Raw genomic sequence first — 27,973 nt, 5'->3', positions numbered from 1 at the left:
AATCCACATCCAGAATTTGACAGACTAAATTGAAGAGACTGCACTAAACCATGGCTCAGAAGGTGTTCTTTGGTCTGGCTCTGGTCCTTATTATAGGAGTCATGCTTTTGAATGTACAGCCTGCTGAATCTGCCCCAGGTAATGTATAATCAATGTATCCACATTGTGTAGATCAGCCAACTTGAACATAAGGTTAATCAAGGCAAAAATGTAGGCTTGCCCATACCTTCTGGGGGAAAAAGCGAACACAAAGGTGATTAGGGTGTAACACAGAATTATATTTTGGTTTTATTTTCACAAAATGTATTCCTTCATTTTGTCCATGTGACTCATGTGTCCTTTCTAGTTAGCTACGAGTCGAAAGGTGTTTATTCAAAGGTAGCTCACATCTGGAGGGTCTTTGAAAGAGTCAGCAAAATAAAACTATGTTTAGGGTATGTTCTGGCAAAATGCAATAACATTTGAACACTCTAATAAATGATTTACGCTAATTGCTCTGTCATGTTCCAAAAATGAAATCTATACCAACACTTTATTGTGACATTAACTGTATGACCTTTTTTTAAAACTCTCGGTTTTTCATTCTTAAAAGTGGTTTCAATTGTGCAATTGAAGATGGCAACTAGGGTTGTGAAATGTTGGGTTAAAATATCAAAGTGTGAAATTCAGAAAAGGCAGTTATAGCTGCACAGCAGATGCCTGCCCTCAAGTGTGGTGAAATACAACGCACTGCACTGGGGTTTCAATGGGGATCTGTATAGCAGGAGTGGAGGTATTGAGGCAACAGAAACTATGCGGTTCACTCTTTCAAACTTTATGAGATGATCTGTCATGAGCAATGTAAGTGTCTATGGTACTTATAGAGCATGACCCTTGTCAAAAAGCAGCAGAGTGCTCTACTAGGTCACTGGCAAATATAAAATGACCAAGTGATGGGAGTGGGCTGGTATGGAGGGGGACTATTAATGTCCCATGATCAATGCATCTGACTCCATCACATGACTGCAACTAGGTACAGAACGCTATCTCCCTGAGTTGTGTAAATGTATTGTTGTTATTTACTCATTCATGTCTAATCTCTCTCTGCTGACGGTAAAGGCTGGTCTTCACAAAACCACCTCCAGTGGAGGCAGTACACAACAATTTGTGTGCAAAACGTATTATAACTTTAGACTTGAGCTTTTCCCCTTTAACTAAAAATCTACTCAAATAAATTATAGCTGAAGGCAGAGAATGCTCTCTCTAGTCTTCAAAATTTTATCATTCTTATTTTAAACAGATGAAGTGGTAAAGAGAAAGGAAGTGCTGGGCAAAGAGAAAAGGAAATGGAATGGCCCAGTATAAAACAATGTGACTAGGCCCCTTGTTTTGTAAACAGGTATCTATGAAATGCAGTACATTCCACTGCACCAGTTATCTAAACTTGGAGTGAACGAGTACCAAATGTACGCTCCATCACCCTTAAAGGATGCTGGCTCTCTAGCTTTATTATGGAACCTCAGTGGTGGAGCCATAATAGAGCAGTAGTGTCAAAAGGCTCCTGCTCTGTCAGCTGAAGCGGGGACAGTGAGACTGCTGCTGGGGTGTGCTGGGCTCTAATACCACCAGCTTATGTCAGAACAGGACAGCCAACAAGGGTTCACAGGCAGCGGTTACTTAAGGCACAGCTTCTTCTTGAGGGTTGTAGTCCACAGGTGTATTCTTTGTGCAGGCGGTCTACCTCATAAGGATTGAAATCCCACAGAGATTCTCATCTTTCAAGTAAAGGATATGTGGGGTGGAGGGAATGATACTAGCGCCGCAGCAGTGACATGCTGATTGTGTACCCGGCAGGGCCAACACTTCTCACCACGAACAACAGCAACTACCTTCATGACTATCTCACACTAAATTTGTTTTGTTCTTTACTCCTTCTTCTCAATTTTTCAACAACTCAAACCTAATCTTTTTGTGTAACAGTTTAATTATCTCTCTTTATCCGTTCCCCGAAACAAAATGCCAACTCATTCATTCTATCTTCTACTTAAACCCCTCTGTCAATTCTCTTCCATTCTTTTGGTGATTGTGCATGTCATGTCACGTGTGTGATTATCTCCTGCTGTCCTACCTTTGAACATGAGGCGACTGGCACACTGTCACTCTCACTCTCCTCATCTGAAAATTAACATTGTACAGTGATAAAACCTGCTCTGCATTGTATTGTATTGATACTTATTAAGCGCGGCTGTCACCCAAAGGGTATCCTGGCTCTGAGACCATAACAATTCCATCAGGTGAAGCACACTACATTGCTCTTGGAAACAGGTAGGTCTTAAGATCCCTCTTGAAGGAAGTCAGATCTTGTCTACTCCTCAGCGCCAGAGGTAGGGTATTCCATAATGTGGCACGGCCGCCCATCCTCACTCTGTTAATCCTGGGAACCGTCACCAGGAACGCTGAGGAAGATCTCAAAAGTGTGGCAGCTTGATACCAAGAGAAAAGATTTTGAAGCGGTATTGGTCCCAGTCCATGCAGAGCCCTGAAGACAAGGCATAAGGCCTTAAAGGCAATCCTCTGCTGGACAGGTAGCCAATGAAGATCAGCCAGTGCTGCAGATGAAGAGGCAGAGCGTGAACGAGATAGAGCCAATTTGGCAGCCATATTTTGAATCCTCTGCAACTTTAGGATCAAGGTCTTAGGGGCTCCCAGAAGTAGTGCGTTGCAGTAGTCTAACCTACTGAGAATAGAACAACGCACTACCTCTGCTCTGGCTCCCAAGGGAAGTAACAGCAAGATCTTACGTAGGGCACGAAGCAAGCCCATACAAGTCGCCGCGGTCCTATTAACAGAGGCGTCAAGCTGCAGATTAGGCTCAAACAGAACTCCCAAATTGCGGGCCGATTCTGCAGCCTCCACCGTGCCCGGGATGGAAGTTGACCAGAAGTTGTCCGGTAGCGGGCGGGGGAGTTGATCTAGGGAGCAATAGAGAACCTCAGTTTTTGACCCATTAAATTGAAGCGAGTTAACTCGCATCCATTCTGCTGTTGCCGACATACAACGGTGAAAGCTGTCCCTCGACACTGTCTCTGTACCCTCAAATGAAAAGATCAGTTGAGTGTCATCGGCATAATTGATGACTGATATGCCAAATGACTTTACCAGGTCTACCAGGGGTCGAAGATATAGATTGAAAAGGATCGGACTGATCGCTGACCCCTGGGGGACACCCTGATTCACCTGTCGTGTGGCTGATCAAAATGGTGGTAACGCCACAGCTTGCTGTCTGTTGCAAAGATAAGATGTTAACCATCTTAAAGCCAGGCCAGTTACACCCACGCTCCGAAGGCGGCCCAGTAGAACCGCATGGTCCACCGTGTCAAACGCGGACGACATGTCAAGCAGCACTAAAAATGCTGACTTACCCCTGTCGACACGCGTTCGTAGATCATCCAACACGGTAACCAATGCGGTCTCGGTGCCATGGGCCGGCCTGAAGCCAAATTGGGCTGCATCCAGGCAGGAGTTGGTTTCCAGGAAGTTGGACAAGGCTCTCGTGACCAGCTTCTCGATGATTTTTATCACGAATGGTAAAAGCGAAATGGGCCGATAATTGGCCGGGCATAAAGGGTCCAGAGAGGCCTTCTTTAGCAATGGTGTTACTATTGCCAACTTCCAACTGTCTGGAACTGATGCTGTGGTCAACGACTGACAGCAGATGGAATGAAGCGGGGGAAACAGCTCATCTTGGAATGACTTCCAGATCTTATGTGGCATTGGGTCAAGCGGTGATCCTGAGGACACGCCATTGGCCAGGACGCAAAATTCCTCCAACGAGGGGATAGGAAAACAGGACAGTGGGGGGAGCTCTTCCTTGTTGTCATCCCACTCAGAACCCGAATGGTGGGGGAATTCTGAGGAGGAAGATAAAGACAACTCGGACTGCCCAGAAACCCGGAGTCCATTCAAGATTGTCCTGATTTTCTCCTCAAACGTGAGTCAAGTCAAGTCAAGTCAAGGAATTTGTATAGAGCACTACATACCCATAGGGTTTCAAGGCGCTTAGGAAGGGGAGGAGGATTACTTGTCAAATATCCATGTTTTAAGTTGCTTTCTGAATGCTAGGTGGTTCTGGGTAAGGCGGAGGTGAGCGGGGAGTGAGTTCCATGTTTTAGCAGCCAGGTATGAAAAGGATCTGCCTCCCATGGTGGTCTTGTTAATGCGAGGTACAGTGGCGAGGGCTTGGCTGGAAGAACGTAGTTGGCGGGAGGGGGTGTAGAAGGACAGTCGTGAGTTGAGGCAATCTGGTCCGATGTCATAGAGTGATTTGTGTGCGTGGGTAAGCAGACGGAAAGTGATCCTCTTATTGACGGGTAGCCAGTGGAGGTCTTTAAGGTGACCAGAGATGTGTTCGTTGCGTGGGATGTCTAATATGAGCCTGGCTGAGGCGTTTTGGATTCGTTGGAGTTTCTTCTGGAGTTTTGCGGTGGTACCTGCGTAGAGGGTGTTTCCGTAGTCCAGTCGGCTCGTGACCAGAGCGTGGGTGACTGTTTTCCTTGTTTCGGAGGGGATCCAGCGAAATGTTTTTCTGAGCATGCGAAGAATGTTGAAGCAGGAAGAGGATACGGCGTTGACTTGTCTGTTCATTGAGAGTGAGGAATCCAGGATGACACCTAGGTTCCGTGCGTGGTCTGTCGGGATGGGTGCTTTTCCGAGGGCTTCTGGCCACCAGGAGTCGTCCCATGCAGAGGGGATGTACCTAAGATGAGGACTTCTGTTTTGTCCGAGTTCAGTTTCAGACGGCTTTGTTTCATCCATTCGGCAACTTCTTTCATTCCTTTGTGTAGGTTAGTTTTGGCGGTGCTGGGGTCATTGGTGAGGGAAAGGATCAGTTGAGTGTCGTCCGCGTAAGAGATGATGTTGAGGTTGTGTTGGCGTGCGATGGCCGCGAGGGGGCTCATGTATACGTTGAAGAGGGTGGGACTGAGCGAGGATCCTTGTGGTACTCCGCAGATGACTTCAGAGGCCTCGGACTTGAATGGAGGAAGGCGGACTCTCTGGGTTCTTCCAGTGAGGAACGAGGTGATCCATTCAAGTGCTTTTCCTTGGATTCCGATGTTATTGAGGCGTTGTAAAAGGGTGCTGTGGCAGACTGTGTCGAAAGCTGCAGAGAGGTCAAGGAGGATGAGGGCGACTGTGTCTCCATTGTCCAGTAGAGTTCGAATGTCGTCTGTTGCTGCGATGAGGGCGGTCTCAGTGCTGTGTTTTGCTCGGAAGCCAGATTGAGAGGAGTCGAGGGATTTGTTGGCTTCGAGGAAGGCGGCGAGCTGGTTGTTGACAGCTTTCTCGATGGCTTTGGCCGGGAATGGAAGAAGCGAGATGGGGCGGTAATTTTTGAGTTCGGTGGGGTCTGCTGTTGGTTTTTTCAGAAGGGCGGTGAGTTCAGCGTGTTTCCAGTCTTCCGGGAAGGTGGCGGAGTTGAGGGAGCAGTTGATGACGTCTCGGAGGTGTGGTGCTATGACGGAGTCTGCTTTGTTGAAGATGTGGTGAGGACATGGGTCTGTGGGGGATCCTGAGTGGATGGAATTCATCAGGCGGATGGTGTCCTCAGTGGAGATTGGGTTCCAGTCGTTAAGGGTGTTCACGGGGGGGAGATGATCAGCAGATGGTGGGGTGGGTTGGTTTCCGGGTTGGTTGTCAAAGCTGTTGTGGATGTCTGCAATCTTGTTGTGGAAAAATGAGGCTAGGGAGTCGCAGAGGATTTGAGAGGGGGTGATGTCGTTGGAGTTGGCCGAGGGATTGGAAAATTCCTTGACGATGTTGAAAAGTTCCTTGCTGTTGTGGGCGTTGTTGTCAAGTCGATCCTTGAATGCTGTTTTCTTGGCTTTTCGGATCAATTGGTGGTGAGTGCGGGTGGCGCATTTGAAGGCGTCCTTGGTGCTGGTGGTTGGGTCTTTTTTCCAGGCCTTTTCAAGGGAGCGGCAGAGTTTCTTGGACTTCTTGAGATCATCGTTGAACCACGATGCCTTCTTGCTGCCAGGTTTGCTTTGACGTTTTTTCAGTGGTGCTAAGGTGTCGGCGGTGTTGGATAACCATAGGGTGAGGTTGGCAGCGGCTTCGTTGGTGTTAGAAGAGAGGGCTGGGGAGTTTCGAAGGAGCGATGCAGAGATTTGGTCCGTGGTGATTTTGTTCCAGTTTCTTTGCAGGGTAGGTTGGAGGTGGATGTTGGGTTTTGGTTTGTTGTAGGTGAAGTGAACGCAGCTGTGGTCAGTCCAGAAGAGGTCCGTGGTGTGGCTGAAGGAGACATGGTTGCTGGAGGTGAAGATTGGGTCGAGTGTGTGACCTGCGATGTGGGTGGGGGAAGTGACTAGTTGTTTAAGTCCGAGGTTGGCGAGGTTGTCCACGAGGGTGGCGGTGTTGCGGTCGTTGATCTTTTCAAGGTGAAAGTTGAGGTCTCCCAGAAGGATGTAGTCTTTGGAGGGGAGCGCGTGTGGAGTGATGAAGTCCGTGATGTCTTCACTGAATTTAGCTCGGGGTCCTGGTGGTCTGTAGAAGAGGGTGCCTCTGAGTGTGGTCTTGGGGTCGATGTGAATTTGGAAGTGGAGGTGTTCGGAGTTGGCGAGGTTGGTGTCAGAGCTGGTTGAGATGCGGATTGATTTCTTATGGACGATAGCCATCCCTCCTCCTGTGTGGCTGGTACGGTCTTTGCGAGTGATCTTATAGTCTTCAGGGATGGCAATGGTGATGTCTGGTGCGGAGGAAGCGTTCATCCATGTTTCCGTAAGGAAGGCGATGTCCGGAGAAATGGTGTCTAGTAGATTCCATAGTTCAATGGCGTGCCTGTGGACTGATCGGGTGTTGAGAAGGATGCATTGTAGGTGGTTGGGGTCGGGGATCTGTGATGTGGTCGTGGCGGAGCTTTTGACGGTGCCGCTGAATTTGCAGGAGTAGCAAGAGAAAGGTCCATGGGTGTGTCCAGGAGCGGCTTGGACGCAGTTGGGGGCGCGACCGGGGTCAAGGGCTAGGAGGGTGGCGGCATCGTAGGTAATGCGGGAGGGCTGGGCAGCGCGAGGGGCAGGGGGTCTGGCGCTGGGCGCGGTCCAGGCGCGGACGGGTGTAGACGGGCTTACCTTTGGCGCACCTTCGGCGTGGCCGTAGCGCGTGGACGCTGCGCGTGGAGGTATTGGCCATAAATGGATGGTGGGGGGGCGGAGCGTGGGAGGGTCAGCAGCTGGGAGGCGGTAGCGGGGAGGAGGGGCAGGGAAAACAACAACAGCAAACAAGATGGAGGTGAGAGGGGAGGCGAGGCAGGGGCAGTAGGTCGCCTGGGACAGCGAAAATTAATACAATAATACACGTTGCTGCCAGGTGGGCAAATATAGCTAAATGCAGTGCAGGGCGGGCAACGCTACAAACACAAGCAATGCAGGGCGGGCGGCGCTACAATCACATGCGCTGTGAGCAATGAGATTTTGAAAACACAGCGCAAATTGGTCAAATGCAGGCGATACCAATAATTTACAGAATGCAGGCGATACCGTGATGTTATTCAGCAGTGTGAAGATCCCCAGGAAGACAGCAGCAGTACTGGGAGAGGAGCAAGGAGGGAGCAACCGGTCAGGAGCGAGTCCGGGTGGTCAAGGGCGGTGAGGACCAAGGAATCACATAATTCCTGAGAGGCCGGGATAGCTGGTACTGTACAGGACGGATTGGCTAGATTATTGACCAACTTAAACAGGGTCTGCGACTTATTAGGGGCCTTCGCCAAGGTGTCTTCCAGGAACTGTGCTTTGGCCCTCCTTAGCTGGGCCTTGTATTCCTGCAAGGCCGCTTTATATGCTACCTTATCCGACTCCCTATATCCTCTCCTCCAGGCACGCTCCGCCTGTTTACAGCGGAGCTTGTGCTGTCCAAGATCGCCATTAAACCAGGCATCAGCTCTTCTAGGTCTGTCCCTCAACCTCCGCAATGGGGCCAGCTCATCCAATGATGTATAGATGGGTCCATTACACCTGCTTTAGTGAATCTCTCAGTGAGTTCAACCCCAACCTTCTTTTCCATCGGTGGCACGCCACAGTGTCCGCTTTTATAGTTATCCTTTCAGGAGCAATGAGGACAATTCACATTTTGTTCAACCTAAATGCTCACCAAGCCACTGCAATTCCCCGACAAGGTTAATCCAAGTACTCAATATGCAAAATTTGTGTCCAAAACCTAGCATGCATATGCTTGCATTCAAACCTTAGAGTCATGGATAACTGACTATTTGCTATTGCTTGAGTTGACTACAGCTAATAACACATGGTGATTTTCAATATGGTGCTTTTATGAGAATGTGAATACGATTTAGTGTTTCTGCCCTCTTCAAACGTTTGTACAGTTAGCAGAACCCTTCTTTGGTTTGGTGTTGCGTTTTCCATGCAAATGCTATGCTCATGGGTAACAAATGGTTTCAAGTTAAGAGTGAATTTTAGGTGAAACTCCAAATCAAATATAGAAAAATCTAATTTCTCATCACCTTTTGATTCGTTGGTGCAAATTATTCACTTTATACGCCCTGTTGGGATCTCATTGTAGACATTGAAGACAGACCACCTTTGGCAAATCTTGATATCTTATTATCTTATGTTATGTTATTCAATACCTGCCAGAACTCAAACTACAAATAAAGCGGTTCAAAAGGGGGTGGTGATGGACGGAGCAACTGAACCAATCAAACACTCACACCCAGTCAACAGATCTGGGTTTAATCCATCACCGTTCTTTAGCCCACTCTGCCACCCCAGTTGAGAGATGGCCATATGCAAATCAGTCTGTCCCTGTGCCTCATGGGAACAGTCCAGCCCGAACTGCCAAGCCATGCCTTCCCTGGACCGGAAACAAGCTTCCTAGGACCGGTTTCTGGCAATACAGCCGTCTTCAGGCAGGCTTGCTTGAATCCAGTGGCAAAGTGAGCAAGGGACTCACGTCTGAGCATACCCTGCCAACTTATGGCGAACAAAGCAGTACAAAAGGGGGTGGTGATGTGCGGGGCATCTGAACCAATCAAACACTCACACCCAGTCAACAGATCCGGGTTTAATCCAGCACCGTTCTTTAGCCCACCCTGCCACCCCAGTTCAGACATGGCCAAGCTTTCTAGGACCGGTTTCTGGCATTACGACATGGGTCCCTTGCTTACTTTACCACTGGATTCAAGCTACCCTAGCTGATGACGGCTGTAATGCCAGAAACCGGTCCTAGGAAGCTTGTTTCCAGTCCAGTGAAGGCATGTTTTGGCAGTTCGGGCTGGACTGTTCCCATGAGGCACAGGGTCAGACTGATTTGCATATGGCCATGTCTGAACTGGGGTGGCAGAGTGGGCTAAAGAACGGTGATGGATTAAACCCATATCTGTTGACTGGGTGTGAGTGTTTCCTGTTGTTCCCACCACTGCTAGCCAACTTGACAGAAGCTGCTATTATCAATTCAGGGGTGCCTGACTATGATGCAGTACACGTATGGCTTAATCTGGGGATGCTGCAACCTCCTCCAAGGCAATGGATGCTAAAGTTCTACTACTACAAAATGCCCATTGATAAAAGATGCTTCTATGGCCAACTCCAGGCATTCCTGGATCACAATCAGGAGACAATGGGTTACCTGAGTGACCATTGGGCAGCCAAGAGAGCAACAGTCAGGTGTGACATAATGTAGGCCGCCACCCAAGGAAATGCAAGGCACTCCAGATGCAACGCAGACTGGAACAAGTCAGCCATACGCTCAAGACTCAATACTCCTCCACTCCCACAAACACTACATTGGAAGCCTTGTTGCAGGCTAATAAAAGTCGTAGCTCACTTTACATTACTAGAGCATAAACTAGCCTTTTCCATCTTAAGCAGTGTTACAAAGAGGTGGAGGAGAACTAGGCAACTTCTAGCCCTATAGGCCTGCCAACAAGAGGCATCCCACACTATACCTGCCAACCTCCATGCAGATGGCACACACTGCACACAGCCACTAGATATTCTGGTAACCTTTGGGGCATACTGCAGCGACCTGATGCATTCAAACATCATGAGCACACTTGTTGACATAGATGTTTTCCTGATGCAAAACCTGCCCCCTAGATTTACTCCACTGCAACACTTACAAATTGAGGCCGCCATTACTGATGACAAAATCACTGAGATTATTGAGGTCCTACCATACAACAAGTCCCCTGGCACAAAATATGCAAAAGGACCTTCTAGTTCCCGTGGTTTGTACGTTCTTTTTGAAAACACACCCCACCCAGCCGGCTAACATAGGCCAACATTGCAATAATTACTGTTATCCCCAAACCTGGCAAGGACCCATTGCACTGTGCAAGCTACAGACCAATTTTTCTTCTTAATGCCAAAACCAAACTCTTGGGCAAACTACTGGCAAAACGACTATAGCAAGTTATTCTCACTTTAGTAATATGAGATCAAGTGGAATTTGTTCCCCACTGCTCTTCCATGTCGCATCTCCGAGCCCTCTCCCACATTTCCTGCAGGTGTGCAGTGACAAAGATGAAAAATGACTAATCTCACTTAATGCTGAAACAGCATTCAACAGAGTTGATAGGGACTGTATGTTCCACATACTACAACTGGTAGGCATAGGCCCATCAAAATTAGCTTTGGTCCATAAACTTTACAGTCACCCAAAGGTGAGGGTGGATTTTCACGGCTACATCTCTACACCCTTCACTATTCATAGGGGTACAAGAATAGGCTATTCCCTCTCTCCCCTGTAGGTTATCCTCGCCCTGGATCCCATGGTGCTCACCATTTTAAACTCGCAAGAAATACAAAGAATACCTACCACAGGAGGGATTAATAAAATATCATTAAACCATGATGACATCCCAGTCACTCTCCTCAACCCGACCTTCTTGCTGGATGCCATGATAGAATTGATCGCCAGCTTCTCAAGCTTATCGGGATACAAAGTGAACTGGTAATATGTGAAGCCATGCATTTGACTCTTCACATGACCACCACTGTTCTTAGAAGGCATCACGTTTTCACAAACCCCTGTCACCTTGAAGTATTTGGGTATTCTGATCTCCCCGGAACTGACCAACATCATTACACATGAACATGTAAGTGAACCTTCACTTTTGGGCCCTTCAAGTCTCTCCCTATGGGACAAGAACCAAATGATCAAAATTAATGTGTTACCTAGACATAACTACCACTTTTTAAAGATCCTTCTCCGCTCACCTATCCAACTGATGTGTAGGCCAACGAAGACTCACTCACAACCTTACTATGATAATCTGGGCAAAAGCCAAGTTGAAACTTGCCAAACTGTATCAACTGTAAAAGGTGGCATGAGATTCCCTAGCATCAAAATTACTGGCAGGCATCAGAACTCATGCACCTCTGTTACATCCTACACACCTCCCTAAAGACCCAGAAATTAGTTGCAATGGAAACGGCCCTGATTGGATGCATAATATAAGTGAATCCAGAATGCTCTACACTGGTGTCCCTGACTGCAACCTCTCGGTCTTGGCCACCATGACCTATGCCTGGAGAAAAGCCCATACACTCCTGAAAGTATTTATTTTATACATTTATTTATTTAACATGTTTTGTATAGCGCTGGCTGGACCTGGGGGTATCAGAGCGCTTTACATGAGTTTTCATAGCAGTATAGGAAATTTACAACGAAGTAGTATTCAGAAACCAATACAGAAAGATAAAAAGCAGTTTAAATAATACACAATAAAACAAACAAATTATAATCACAAGAGAATAAGGGGGGGTATGGGAATGGGGAGAGGCAAGAGGGGAAAGTTAGGCGATAAAAGACAGCTATACGTAGATGAATATGTAACATGATACATGGTTACAATGAGGTAGTATTCAGGGTAGCTCAGGTTGATATCGTCACAGTCAGAGAGTCGTGTGGGTAGTTACAATTAAGGCATTTGAGAAGGGGGGATGGGTGTGTGAAAAGGGTAGGCTGAGTGGGGAGGGAGGTTTAGGTAAGACTTGGAGGGGCGGGCAGGTCTTGTAGGCAAAGGTTGGTCAGGGGAGTTGGAGGGGGAGGAAGAGGAAGGAGGGGTGTAAGACATTCATGCTTATAGACGGTAAATATCCCTTATGGAATGCCCCAAGCACTAATGGTGTCTTTTCTATAGCTGGCTTGCTTATAGACCAAACATGTGAATCCTTTACTGAAGGACAGGCCCAATTTAACCTACCTTAGAAATATTTCTGGGACTACCAGAGAATACAAATTTGGTTGTGAAAAAGACTAGCTCCTCCCATCCCATCTTTAGTCCTGGACCACTTGAAGAAATTGGTTATACACAAAGGGGTGGTGTCTGTTCTCTATCAAATACAGTCATACTATCACTACTTTACACCAGGGGTCCCTCCTTAAAATTCTGGTGGTCAAACAGGCCATGTATACAATATTCAGATGAGGATTGCCAAAGCTATAGTCCACACATGATGGCCATATCAGGAAAGCCAGACTAAAATTAAACTATTTGAAAATACTTCATCAATGGCATTCAATACCCTTCCGACTACAGCAATCCTTACTACTTCCAAAAGCAACATGTAAGGCGTTTGGGCCCCAGGACTGAGACATTGTTCATTTCATGTGGGGATGCCCTGCATTAACCCACTATTGGACATCTTTCACCAATATGATTGCACAAACAGGTCCTTTTAGAGGACCCGTCACAACTCCAATGAATCTTCTTCATGACTCTACCCAATGCCCCGACAACACCAATCAACAATACAGATGGCATACTATGGCACTGGCAACAGCAAAAATCTGTATCCTAAGATTGTGGTGCAACATCTGTCCATCCTATGACTCCTTGCTCAAGGAAATGTATAAATCTGGAGTTTGTGACCTCATTGCTGCCAGGCAGAATGATCAACCGGAGACATTTCTAGAGATGCGGTGTTTGTTCATAAGAGGCCCCAGGACTAGACCATATAACCTGGTACAAATGGACTATGAGGAATCCGATATACCGTCTTACCCATGGGATTAATCAGGGGAACCTATATTGAGGCTGAAGAACACTTGTCTGCAATTAGCTAACAGACTTTCGCAGAACAAAAGATAATGGACACCTGAAAGGTAGGAAGGTTCCCTACTAACACACACCTCCTTTCTTTTTACCATTCACCACCTCGCCTCCCAGTCCCCCTGCCTGGATTCCCCCCTTCTTATAGAAAATGGTTACATTTACCCTCTATCAGTACAATACCAAAAGGCAGGATGCTTTACCTTGCCATACATTGGACTTTGGAAGGCTCCTATAGTCCTGTGCTTTTGAATATTCCAGTAACTTGACCGTGTATGCTGACACGTTTGTTTTACAAGGCTTTACTTTTCTGTATGATACATGTAAAACCCAGTAGAAAAGTGTGAATGAGGGTAGATTGACTGGTGAATACATTTCTACCTCTGACGACCAATATTAATCCTTTGCCTTCATTGGTTTATGTCTTCTTGACAACCTTTCTCTCAGTTGCTGCACTAAAATATAATGCTGTTAATAGCGACGCAATATCAGTACATGAACATTGCTGCCCTGTTCTTCTAGGGATTGTGTGACTTATCTATTGACAATCAATGTATAAGTTTTGCTTAACTATGTTAATATTCCAGGGTTCCAGGTTATTTTCACTTTATCCCACCTCAAGAAAATCCTAAGAACTTAGTTTAGTTTTTGTATCGTCCTTGAGAGTTTACTCCTTCCGTGAACCATTTTCAGCATGGTTAAAAAATGAGACATTAAACCAAGTACCTTCGAATTTGCCTTTAGCCAGAAAATCAGATAGTATCCTTAAAAAATAAGTATGTGTTTCTGTTGGATTAGTGCACTAACACTGGTGTAATTCTGTCTTTGCCAGGATCATGAGAGAGTGTATTGGTCAAACTCTGTCTTTTCCTTTTCTCCTGCAGAAACTCGAGAGTCAAGGCTGGGTGAGGATCGTGCTTCAGGATTGCGTGTATGTATTGCAGGTTTTGTAGTCGTGCTTGTCAACAAGGGTCCCAATGGGGGCAGAGAGAGGGGTGAACCACACTGTGCCCATTGACCAATGAAGCCAGGCAAGGCCTTGTAGCTTGGGGTAGCAATTCTCCCTCACAAGTGCAAGGATGGCTGCCAAGTCAAGTGGTCATGTTAAGAACCTGAGAATTCTTGAAAGATCTTCATCACTCTCACATCTAATAAGCATTGACAGAACCCATGGAATCTTGAGAGCCAACATACATTGGCAATGTACACAGCTCTTCAAACAGGAAGGGGGGGTCAGCACTGAAACCATATTTTGGAAAGGAAATAATTTGAGGAGTAAATTCACAGTTATTAGATTCAATCCCTTGGTCAGGTTGTACAGTCTTTAATCAGTCTGGACTGTATAAGTATAAGTGAACCCTCTTTTATTCTGCTTGGTTATTCTTTACAAGGCAGTAGTTGTAGGGGAAGTACTTTATAGTACATCACAGTTTCCTTATAAATTGTTATTGTCATTGATTTAGTTGTTGTAGCGCAAAACCATTGTTATGTCTTCTTGCTCTTCTTCTTTTCAGGCTAACCGGCCGGGAGCCGAGGAAAGAGAGTCAGAGGTATGTATTGTATCCTGGAGTAAAGATATTGTTCATCTCCACTCTTTCTTCTACCTTGTATCTCACTTCCAACAATACCTCAGTAAGCATGATCTAGTCCTCTGTCACTTTCAGAAAGACTGGTCTTTACTCTCTAGTCATTTATTGTTTCCTTTGTCCTTCCCTGACAGGTCTTTCCTTCCTATGAATTCATGTTAATTATGTTTTAGAACGTTTTGCTTAAAATAAAAATATATACAAATATATAAATCCTTCGGCTGGTATAATTCTATCTATCCCCTTGCCTCGTACTAAATATGAAACTCAAACTAATTTCAAAAAGAAAACCAAACTTGGCGCACCAATAAAAGATATAATAATCGTCACTCTTCTGTTATTGTGATGTATAACTCTGACAGTCTGCACTTTACTTACTCAGCCTTCCCTACACCACTGCCCAGTCTGGCCGCCTCTTCCCAATCCATATGAAGTTGTGATCATGCTCCTGGCTTGGCCACACCCCTCCAGAAGCATGGCAGAATCGAGTGCTTCTCCCGCTAGTTCCCGCTCATCCCTGTTCTGTTTCCCTGACTGCTGCAAGTTTGGCATGTGTGTCTCTTAGCCCGGAGGTCTCCAGTCCAGGGTCGGATTGTAAAGGCGGCCACTCAGGCAATGGCTGATAGGCCGATATCCAAATTTCAGCTGTGGGCTGCCTTTATGGGCAGCCTTGGGGGGCGAGTTGGGAGGTGTCTGTGTTGTTCAGATGCCTCCAGTGGCCCAGTGGGTGCCTGAGAGGCCTTTCTGGAGGCAGATGGGCGTCCTTTACCTCCCTTTTATCAACGGGCAGATGTGTCACTCCCTTTCTTTCTCTTGCTGGCCCATTTATGTATGTATATTGAGCAGAGCAGGGGGCCTGAGCGGATGTGGCCTCACTTCTTTTCAGGTGTTTCATCAGTGTGAAATAATCTGTGCATTTTTTTTATCTACTTGAAGTTAAGAAAACATTGCTCTGCCAGAGACACCCCTCCCCCTTTTTTTCATAAAACTTTAAAGCAGTGTTTTGCGGAAAGGCAATATACAAAATGAGAGCCACTTTTTTATAGCGTGCCCGGGCCGAATTTTAATCTCAATCCAACCCTGCTCCAGTCCCGCTATATCTGTGGACTCCTTAAATCGAACCCTGTACCAATCTATCTCTAGATTTCTAGGAAAGGTCCCATCAAAGAAATCAGCTACTGTCTTTCCGGATCGTGTGTTTCCGCACTTCCCCCTAGTTTGGTGGTTTCTGATCTTGGCATCACCTTCTCTCTCTTGCTACCCGGCATTCTTGTCAGTCTCCTCCCACTCTTGTAGTATTGTTCCCTGTCTCTTTCTCTGCTATCCTCCCAGTTCTGTAAAAGAAATGTCCTTCCTTCCTTCGTTTCTATTCCCAGGGCTTTAAGTGGGCCGGGTCTCAAGGGGTCTGAGCACCGGCAGTTTTTTTAAGGGGGCCTCGAAACGGGTCTCTATCGGGCTCTGGTTTGAGCCCTGACACAGGCAGTCCGTTTTTTCCCCAGACTGCAGTGACAGCTGTTTGCTGTCACTGCAGTCTGGAAAAAAGTGCCAGGACGCCACACAAAGCCTGATAGAGACCCGTTTCGAAACAGCAGGCACATGGATGTGTTCTGCTCACATTGCTCACTTCTCAGTAGTAGAGAAGTTACAGCATGACGTCATGCCAGGTGAGCGTTGTGGGGGAAGGGAAATCCTTTTCAGAGGTTTTTCTTTCTGTATTTTCCTTCTCCTTCTGAAACTCAGGAGCAGCAACATTGTGGTAGGCTCACCAGGGATTTAATTGGAAGCTTTGTCAATATTATATACAAGTCATAGTTGCAGCTTGTTTATCTTCTGCAAGTAATAACCATTGACAAAGCCAATATCCCTTACTTAATGTAGGTATCATTATTATTATTATTATTATTATTATGGAAGTTTGTAAAGCGCATGATTACGCACCCCGGCGTGTCCCCGCGCTAGGTTCGAGAGTATGAGGTGGCCAGATAGGGAGGGCTATACAAGTGCTAACCTGAACAGGTGGGTTTTGAGAGCTCTGCGGAACTTAGCCTCAGAAGGTTCTAGACGAAGCTCCAGCGGAAGCATGTTCCAGCTCTTGGCAGCAAGGAGCCTGAAAGATCTGCCCCCCATGCGCGCTTTGTTAATTTTGGGGACAGTTACCAGGCCAGTGTCAGAGGATCTAAGCATCCGCTCAGGTCTATAAGGAGTGATAAGGCTATGCAGAGGCTCAGGCGCCCTGCCCCCGATGATGCGATGACAAGTGCATAGAGCTTTAAAAGTGATCCTTTCCCTAACAGGGAGCCAGTGTAGGGCCTTCAAAGCCCCTTTTGAGGCCGTTCTTCTCGGAAGCCTCAGCACCAGTCGGGCTGAAGCGTTCTGTAGCACCTGGAGGCTGTTGAGGCTTCTCACCGTAGTTCCCAGATAGATGAGGTTGGAGTAGTCTAATTGCGATGTTACAAGGGCATGCACCAGAGTCTGCCTGGCACCAACGGGGAGCAGGTCCAGAATCTTCCGCAGACTCTTGAGTATTCCAAAGCACATCCCTACCACTCGATCAATCTGGGGAGTGAAAGATAGGTCAGAGTCAAACATCACCCCGAGGTTTTTGGCCTGCCGACAGGGCACTGGAGTGGTGCCTAGGCATGCTGGCCACCATGCCGAGGACCACACATCCGGACCACCCCCCACCACGAGCACCTCAGTTTTGGTCCCATTCAGCTTCAGGCAGATGTTAGACATCCAGGATGCAAGCTCCTGCATGCAAGCACTGAAGCTGTATTAAGCCACATCGGGTGCCTGTGACAGCGAGATGACCAGCTGTGTGTCATCGGCATATGACACTAATTGGATGCCATGGCTTTCCACAATGTTAGCTACGGGGAAAGCATATAGGTTAAACAGGGTAGGGCTCAGGGCAGAGCCCTGTGGAACCCCTTGATCCAAATTGAACATACAAGAGTAATGTTCTCCCTGTCTGACCTGAAAGCCCCTATCGGACAGAAAGGATTGGATCCACCTGAGCGCTGAGCCTGTGACTCCACCCTTGTTTAGACACTGTAGCAAGGTGAAATGTGGTACAGTGTCAAAGGCTGCGCTTAGGTCAAGTAAAATGAGGGCCATCGTCTGTCCCTCATCTACCCCTTGCCTAATGGTCTCAGTGGCCATACGCAGCGCTGACTCAGTGGAGTGACGTGAGCGAAAGCCAAACTGAGTGGGATGAAGCAGATTGGCTTTCTCAACATAAGCCATCAGCTGAAGATTGGCCACCTTTTCTGCCACTTTGGCCAGGTAGGGGAGGAGTGAAATAGGACGAAGATTATCCAACCTGTCCCGGCTAAGATTAGGCTTTTTTTGAAGCAGCAGTACTACTGCTTGCTTCCATCTTTTAGGTACTGTGCTCGATTTAAATGATAGATCTAAGACATCCCTAATATAAGGCTCAAGGACCACAATACTCTTGGCAAGTAGTTTCGTTAGGTATGATATTACTTGTATCAAATATCTGGATGGAATGACAGAAACAGCAAAATACAAGTCGGGCGGCACACTATGCTAAGCACAGATTTTTTGTGTAAGTGATTTCAAGCCACACCCCTAATTACACTGACCACGCCCCTTTGAGAGACCCCCCAGTTTTTTCATCCCACTTAAAGCCCAGTCTATTCCTCCTTCTTTACCTTTCAGCTTTAATCTTGCTTTTCCTTCCATTCCAGGTGTCGATGTCATTACAGACTATTGCCTTACCTTCTTTAATATATTCCCAGTATCCTTACACTTTCCTGTTTCCACAGGGAGCTTTGACCAACTCACGGAGACCTTGAGTACTTTGGTTTTACATGATTAAACAGTACAGAACGACAAAACATGCAGACAAGACAAGTAATCTTAAGAAAGCATCTGCTCACTTGCCATTGAAACCAAGCAGCACCCGACTGATGATATTCCTCAGGCCTAAACTGGTCTTGGGTGTAGTGTGCCTCTCCTGAGTGCACCTAAGCAGGAAGCAGCCGACAGGAATGTAGTAGCAGCTTCTTGAATGATGAGTAAGCTCCACATGCACAGGAGAGAGGTCTGTCCAGTTCCTCGACCACAGTAAATTCTCCTCAACAGAATGCTCAGGCATTGAAACCAAACCATGTCACTCACTAACAATGTCACGTTCCACGTTCCATGTAGAGCTTAATAAGTATACAAACCATAACATTGGGTTGCTTGAGGACCTGACTTTGCAGTTTGGACTGGACTGTGTCATGATCTGTTGCCACAATAAAGCAGCAACGGTCAAATTTCTAACCCCCTGGTGCAAGGGCTCAGTTTAAAGCAGCATTAGGAATTAGAAATCCAGTTGTACTGCTATCTATATTCAGGTCAACTCACTGAGCAGTTCTGTGTAGGAGGTGTTTCCTGGTCCCGTTCAGTCCCATTAAATGAGTTCAGGGACACAGTGGGATGACAAACCCTCAATAATAGGTACCAACATACAGGAGATGAAACTTTAAAACGTTCTGAAACTCAAGTCTAGTGCATCAAGCGTTAACAGTAACCAAGTTGAAAGAGAACATGAATGCAGGTGTATATGTCATAGTCAACAAAAAAATATGGACATTCCTAACATGGCTAGCAAGTTCCTAGCATCCTAACACCCTATTGCTGCTTCTAAGCGTTATGCTAAACATTAGCAAAAAATAGTTTATAAATTAAGAGGCATATTCACAACGTCACTTTTAGTGACACTGCGGCGTCGATAGAGCCTTTGCCTTATTTAGCAAAGCAGCGTTAAGCCACTTAATTTGCCCTTTCGCTGCCTTTTAAATAAGGCACCCTTTCAGGCTGTACTTAGCGTGAAAGGAGAGGGCAATGGGTGTTGCTGTGGGTGTTCCACTGCAACACCCATTGATTTTGACGCTGACCCCTATTTACAAGGGTGGTGTAAATAGGAGGCAGCACGAAAATTAAGACCACGGAAAACCTGGTGTTAAACAGGCAAAACTAGGAGAAATTTTTATTTATCCTAGTTTTTTCTGTTTTCATGTGTGCGGCTTTGTGCGGCATACATAGAAACAGCAAAAGGCAATTGAATGTTTATGTGCAGGAAGGTGACCTTTTCTGCACATAAACAATTTTTAAAAAATAACGTTTTGCAACTTCTATGTGTGTTGCATTAGGCAACACACATAACATTTACAAAACGCCATTTATAGATTGTTAATGTGCAGGAAGGGAAGCAGTCATGCACATAAACAATTTTCCCCTCAACGCAGACACCCTTGCACTATGGGAAATGCAGGGCTGCACCACATTATTTCTGAAGTGGCAGAGTGTAGCTTTAAGCCAAGGAGGCTAATGCCGTGCTCCGCCACTTCATTGTAAATATGCCCCCAAGTTTCATACGATGCATCTCATAGCCATTCTGAAGCACACCTCTTGCATAAGAATGATCAGCAGTGCTCGGCTCCAGGAACAGCTCAGACTGAGGATAGATGATGCTGCAAACCAGATCAGCTTCTAGCTTCATAGTTCTGTCGTGAGACCCTTCGAATTAACAATCAGATACCTTGGTTTATATATATATCCTTGAGTATATGGGTGTGTGAATATCTGTATGTTTGAGGGAGATGCAATGTGAGTAGCTATATTGGTGAATGAGAGGGCGTGTCAGTTGCTCTCTAGTGGGGAAGTGTGGCTCACTGGTTAGAGCAGGCAGACCCTGAAGCAGAGGTCAGACCCGGGACCAGGGTTCAATTCCCGACGCGGCAGGGTCTTGAGCTCAAATGTCCACGGACTCGATAATTCTCGCTTAGGTGCCTGACCTAATCAGGGGTTCACACTCTGCAACTCTGGGCATTAAGCTTGCTTAATCTCCACAATGGCCCCCCGCGGCGGGATGCCTGGCTTTCACCTTGGGGATGCCCTGTAGGGGTTATCTCACAGGGAAAAGCCAGGACGGGTTCCCAAGGCAAGCGCTTAGAGACCCCTGTGTGATAAGCGCTATATAAATCCAACATACAATACAATACAATACAATGGGTGAGTGAGTGGTGATGTCAGTGGCTCTCTGGGAGGGTATCTGGGTGTGTAGTGACTGTATGGGTGAGTGAGTGGATATCTGAATGGCTATATGATTGAGTGACTGGGTGTGTAAGTGGCTGTATGAATGAGTGAGTGGGTGTTTGGTTAAGTGAGTTGGTGTGTGAGCAGCTGTATCAGAGAGTGAGTGTCTGTGTGAATTGCTGTATGGATGACTGAGCGTATGCGTGAGTGCTTGTATGTATGTGTGAATGGGTATGAAGTGATTATGTGGGTGTGTGAGTGCTTGTAAGAGTGAGTCAGTGGCTGTATGGATGAGCGAGGGTATGTGGAGTGACGGTGTAGGTAAATAAGTGGGTGTGTGAGTAGTTGTATGTGTGAGTGTGTGGCTATGTGAGTGACTGTTCGTCTGAGTGACTTGTATGTGTGGATGTATAGCTGAGTGAATGGTTGTGTGAATGGCTGTACTACGCGTGGGTGTGAGTACCTCTATGGAGGAGTGAGTGGGTATATGAAAACTCATCTGAGTCTGTGAATGGGTAAGTGAGTGGTTGTATGTGTGTTTCCATGGTAATAAGAGAGGGCGTGAGTAGTTCTATTCATGATGTCCCCTGAGGCATTTCCCTGTTTTTGTGTGTGCTGCAGAAAGCAGCACACATAGAAAGAGGAATAAACAAGACAAATTAAGATATTTCTCATCATAACACTTCAAATGGGGATGTGTAGCATTTCAACACCTTCCCAGGTTTACCAGTAACGTAAATGTGGAAATGCACCAAAATCTATGGGTGGATGCATGGGACATCCACACTCCACCCATGGATTGCCACCCTGAGGCAGGGTAGCGCAGCGATGTGTTGTGCGACTCTGGATTTATCATGCCATGCAGTGCCATTCAAGATGGCCGTACACAGATTGATAAATTGAACGTAAAAGTTGTGTAGCTCTTGCGACCCGTAGCGTGGCGGAAGGGTGAGCAACTCTTTAATAAATATGCCCCTAAGGCTCTACTAGTAGAAACTATCCCCCACCTCTAAGTAAGGTTGCCTAACTGCGAGTTTGGAGGGGTGGAAATGAAAATGAGCATAAATCAAACACAGTTTTCGCACACTCTGCCATATTCTCAAAGAGTGGCTAAATAATGTAAATTGACCTTTAAAATTCATCTTTAGTATTGGCATAAAATTGTCTTGGTCTCATGGGGCCTCCATCCCTTGAGGAGCACACACTCATCCAAATCCTAAGAAGGGAGCATTAATTGAGGGGTGAGTGCAATTTGTAATCATCTCATCTCAAAGGTGCTGTTATGTACTCAGAGTCAAACATTATTTACACCTGTTTTTTTATTTACATTGGTGTGTATCTTGCTCTGAACTATTGTGTGTGTTTAGATGCTTCACACTGAGTTGTTTCCTCTTGCATTAGGTACACTTGGAGCATGTATTCAATATAATTTACAATGAGTTTAGTTTGTTGATTTTTAATTTTGTAATTTCATGGAAAATGTAAACGCATTTCTATTACTGTATGTTTGTGTCTTTTTTGATTAAGGTACATTGCCAGGTGCTGTCTTTAGGGAGTTAGCCTGTGTAGGTAGCTATACCTGATAATTGTATGACTTAGTTGCACTTTTTAAGCTTTGCAAAACTGCTACAAAACATGAGCTAACATATGAAAATCCCCTATTTCTGTGTACAGCAAGAGACAGAAGAGCTTGGACTCCTTCGTTCTCTGCAATTATAAAAGGGACGATTATTGGACCACTCATTCCAGCATGGTAAGCAAGGGGTTGCACGATAGAACCAGAAGTAGGTAAATGTAATCATATCATATATGCTTCATGATACCACTTTCCCTTCTAAATGAACCCATTTTGTGGTCAGAGCAAAGGGATCCCCTCATTTTGTGGTTGGAGCAGCAGGGTCACTTTGATCTCACTAACTTTAACGGGTCAATACCTGGGGTGAATATGGGGACCATCCTGTGAAGGGCCAAATGTTCCATTCACATATGGCTACTGCTGTTGGAAACAGGACATAGTTTTAGATGATGTAGTTGATTGAATTACAGCAATATATTATCCATTATTGAACATTATAATTGAGCAGTAAAAACTCACAAAACTACATTAAGCTTTTTTCCAAAACTACACTTTAAATTGTTAGGGAGAGAGCTGCCTCCACCATGAAGACCAGAACCATAGCCACCTCACTGATCAAATATGCTCTCTGAGGTTCAAATTAAATTGGCAACATTTGCTGTTTCCCAGTATCACAAGAGCTGGAAGATAAACTGCCATCCACAAAAACAAGGAACAATTAGTGTCTAGCATGATCTGCACCTTTGCTTTTCGAAAACAAATTGTAGTTGCATTGATTAGTTCCAACTTTCAAATCATGTTTCAAGAATGGTGCTCCTTAGCATACAAAATAAACAACAACTTTAAATTGATTAAGTCTCTGATATTGCCTTGATGGAAAAAGATAAAGCATAGTGTTTGAGGGGGAAATGAAAAAGTGAAATAATTATCAGCAAATTTGGGGAACATTTAAAGCAGAGTGTTATTATCTAACTTCTTCTAATTGAAGCAGAGTCTGGCTACTCGGTTCAGAAACCTCTAGAGGGTCGTATTTTATTTTTAAGTGGCCCATTCTTCGGGGGTTATTAAGAGTTATGGTGGGTGGTCTGCCATCTACCAGCAGGGTGGAGGTCATACATTGAGCCAACTTGGCAGAATACCGCCAGCCATATATAGAAATCCCTCCTTGCCTGGTGCAGACCTCAGTGCATTGAGAGGTGCCACCACCACTTTGATGGCTACTTTGAAGACACTGTAAATCTACTGAGCAGCCGCCATGTTTCAGCTGGCCACTTAGCTACCCTTTTTTTCAAAACTAACTCCCAAAGAGGGGGTTTGTATTTGAAAAACAGAAGACTAATAGCCCAAACACTCTGGGAATTTGCTCCCAGGGTATGGGGTCAATTTAAAAAAAAAATCTGTTGGGCAACCAGGCAATTCCTGGTGGTCCCAAACACGGAAATGTATGTGTAAGATTGCTTGCTCTCAATAGCACGAAAGGTCCGAGATATTTAGAACAATGGCTGGATATCTGTTGGAATATTGGTCTAATGTTTTCACCAGGGAGGCCTTCATTAGCCTTATTCTGGCTGCTCATCCAACTCTAAATAGAGAAGACTGGCAATCAGTTTGATGAACAGGGTACACCACCACCTTTGTGGCAGGGTACCCTATCCACTAAATTCTAAATTGCCAGATCCATATTAAATGTTATGACTCTAGTAAAGGATGACAGGCTGTTAAGTGCTCCTAGCCAGACAAACCTGTTTACCATTACATTTGCAGCCACAACCATGGTTTGGGAATTCTAAATTAATCATTCATTTGAGATTCAAGAACAAAAAATATAGAGGAAAACTCTAATGTTAAGGGACTTACTATCCTCAATTACAAAGTGCACACAGCTGAATCTACTACACAGCCTACCATATTATTGACAATTCTGTTTCTTTAAACCCTCGCCGAAGTAGCTCCTCCTGCCACATTCTCTATTTCTCCTATCACCAACACTTAGACATCTACCCGCAGGGTTCACCTATTAGCCTGCCTCTATCCAATCAACCCAGCCCTCTAATTGATCTACTGTTCCCCGTTCTTCATCATTCTCTCTATTGGTTTAGTGCTAGTTTTGTTTTATGTAAATTCACATACATACATTCAAGAATCCCTTGAAAAGTGCCCTTTGCAAGGAAGCCTTTAACGTTTTTCAGACATCACCAGACTTACCAGAGAGATTGAGCCATACTCATTCCACAAATGCTCCACCAAGACTGTTCATGAACAGAATCCAAAAGCTGCAGATCTCTACCTTGTAACTGGCCTTAAATCTACCTGGTATAACACATATGGTCAAGACACCCAACAGACCATCAACTCTGCAATTCACTGTTTAAGTAATGTACATACATAAATGCAGGCATCAGTCACTCTACCTACAAGTGCAATTTGCAACTACATTTATAATACAGTGGTTGACTCAGTTTGAGAGATGGATACTCGCGAAGGATGATGCAAAATGAGGTTTGTGCAAGATTTATAAATATGATGCAGTCAATTCATGAAATGCAGGATAGAAGTGCTGAGAACAGGAATTGGGGCAATAACTGACTGGCAGATAATGGAATGACATGTTCAGCAGGTCAGCAGCTAGTGCACCCAGAGAAGCAATGAAGGAAACTCTTTTAAAGATAGCAGTAAATTGGAACTACATTCCAGCCTGAATATATCCAGTGCTTAATTTGAGCCTTTGGTTTCCGCTGCTTGGAACCAGCACTTAATTGTCAAATCTGGCCCTTGTGACAATCTGCTACATGGAGGAACTGAAAGGCTAATTTAGAGATGACCGTAACAACAGTTAGTTATTAATTCAATATACATTAAAAATGACTGTTACCTGCCACACAAGCCACTCTAGGCAAAGATGAGATGAACATGTCTGAGTATTTTGGCAACCAAACTGAGGGAGATCACTTGTCCAAGGTACTTGAGGGTGCTTAGAATCACTGGATCAGAACAATAGAATTGATAAGTGAAGCCCAAATTTGGGAAGTTATTAGAAATGCATTAAAGAAGAGTGGGTGGACAAGTTATGATCTAGATGGGATATGTGCAGTCACGGACATTTAAAGGGAAGGCGATGGAATGGAGACATCTTTGGGGATGAATTAAGGGTGGTTATTATTGTCATATGGAATATGTTGATGTTAACCAGACACATACTAGACCAGGGCAGAATTTGAATTTACACTCGTAGAATTAGAGCAATTTGCAATCTACATAGAGTTCCGGACAAATTCTGTGAATCGCCACTTTGCATACTTTTTTCCCAGTTCAAGCAATGTGATTACAACAGGAAGAAAGTGAAAGCTCGAGCAAGCAAGCTGGCAAGCATTAACGTCATTTGGCATTCCGAACCATGATTTTTGGTCACTAGCAAGCCTTCCAGTGTGATTTTCTATCACGAGTGGTCATGGGAGTAGCGAGGGTTAGAATGCTGCTTCTCAGGTAGATTTGCACATCAAGATGCAGGAAAATCAACTCGACTGTCCACATGCTGTTGCGCACCACATATTGGCATTGTCACAGATATAGCAGCGTTGAATGAGCTACCGGCGTTAAATCGCATTGCAACAGCGTAAAATGCATTATTTCCACACGTTGGCAGAATTCCGCAGAAACTTGCAAAGTTGTTGTGTGACTCTTTGGAATTACACTAAGGGGGTCATTATGATGGCCGATGGACCTGCGTCCGTCCGCCACCCCAGAGGTGGAGAGACCGTCCGCAGGGGCAGCGGCGGTCCCTCAGTGCGAATTAGGATGTGACCGCCACCCTGGCGGTCACATCCTGTATTTTTAACATTGCGGCGGGTGCTGCTTGAAGCAGCACCCGCCCCAATGCTAAAAATACATGCAGTGCATTTGCATGCACAAAGCGGCAGGCACCGCGCGGTGCCTGCCGCTATGTGCAAGCAAATGCAGGGGGGTACCCTAGGTACCCCCATCTGCACCCCCCACCCCCTGACACCCTGGGGGCCCGCAACGGGCCCCAAAACAGAAAAGACCACATGCTTTTTCACGGCGGAAAAGCCGCCGTGGAAAAGCATGTTTCCCCATGCATCCTAATATGGCTGGCGGTGTCTGATAGACACCGCCACCATATTAGAGCTTTTCCACTGCGGTACCGCGTCGGAAAAGATGCGGACGGTCTTCCCGACCCCCCTGCCATCCTATTCTGGCGGGGGTCTTTTCTATCACCGCAGCGGTGAATCCGCATCCTCCGGGCCGGCGGTGGCTTCCGCCGGCCCGGAGGATGCGGATTCACCGCAATCCTAATCGGCCCCTAAGTGAAGATCCACGAGTTCCATCAACCCCTAAGTACTGAAACAATATACTGGACATTTTTTGGCTCCTGATGGTCAGTGTCAATGACTGTTTGCATTTTCTGAAAATTAAATTAAAAGATTTTGACCCACAATTACATAATACAACTGTTAAACTGTACCCTCACCGCAAATAGTACCCACCACAAGATTTGCAAAGACCAAAACACCTTTTGCTGCTACCTATAATATGTTTTGTTTTCAGGAACATGATGGCCTGTTATTACAAGCTAATTACTATTAATATTTTTTTTTATCCACAGATTTCCATGACGTGAAATGAAAACTCAATGAGGCTGTCCCTCTCTACCAGCTGTTATTAAATTCATTGGCTGACGAATTAAATAATAAATCATATTGAGATCTATCCTGAATGTGTTTTTGTGTTCTTTTGTGTCAGACAGTGGGAATCACAAGATCAATCCATGATATCACTTCAGAGTTTCAGAAGATGCATCAAACTACACCTTGTGCATTACCATGTATCTAATTATTTAATCATCTTTGATGCTTTTGTGTTTCATTCACATTCTTTTCTTTTAGGTTGGTGCCATCATGCATGCATCAGAATGCGACCAATATGCAGTGCATTTTGTACGCTATGCAAAGCACCACATTAACCCAAGATCAAATATACAAGGAAATGGTTCAGAACTAATTTTAAAGGTGTGCCCAATGAAGAATCAAGGGGCATATTACCAAGCAATAGCGATAATTATCGCTATTGCTTGGTTAGAGACAAAAATTTACCGCTGAGCTGCGGCGATTTTTACCGCAAATAAACCTTGGTATTACCAAGGTTTATCGCAAATGCGATAAAAATCGCTGCAATGCATGAATATCGCTGAAAAGTCAGCGATATTCATGCATTACCGAGCTAATGCTCTTAGCCATGTTATCCACCTCCCATTGGATAACATGGCTAAGAACTGCTTAGGGCAGGTGTTAGCTTTTGGAGATATTCGCGCTTAGCGCGAATATCTCCAAAAGTTGGTAATAGGAGATAGCGATGTTAGCGACTGTTTTCAGTCGCTAACATCTTGGCACTCCCACTTTGCATGTCATTAATGATAAATATCACTGACATGCGAATTGGGGCTCAAGATGGTCGCTATCTCCTACTAGCTGTCGCTAACTGGTGTTAGCGACAGCTAGGTGATAGGGAGATACATTTATCCCCGCTTTCTTGGCTTTTAAAGCCAAAAAAGTGGAGATAAACCCCCTTGATAATATGCCCCCTAGTGAGAAAAAAATTTCCAATGTCTAGTAGTAAAAGATAGTGTACATGTGTATGGCTTGTTTTCACAAAAGCTTGTGTCTAATAGCCAAAGCACTGACAAAAGCAGACAAATGTCAA

The 27,973-nt window shown here is 45.5% G+C and overlaps 1 long non-coding RNA gene across 1 annotated transcript; it reads left to right on the top strand.

The window, feature by feature from the left end:
- Positions 1 to 26,983, top strand: LOC147698919 (uncharacterized). The gene is made up of 5 exons (XR_015299241.1): positions 1 to 138; positions 13,933 to 13,979; positions 14,563 to 14,598; positions 22,357 to 22,435; positions 26,880 to 26,983. It is a non-coding gene; the product is annotated as an uncharacterized LOC147698919 (long non-coding RNA).
- Positions 26,984 to 27,973: the final 990 nt, after the last annotated feature.

This window comes from Lissotriton vulgaris, chromosome 8 (genome assembly GCF_964263255.1).
Source record: "Lissotriton vulgaris chromosome 8, aLisVul1.2, whole genome shotgun sequence".
Classification (NCBI taxonomy): Eukaryota; Metazoa; Chordata; class Amphibia; order Caudata; family Salamandridae; genus Lissotriton; species Lissotriton vulgaris.
Note: the sequence above shows the minus strand (reverse complement) of the source record. Positions and strands in the feature narration are given on the sequence as shown.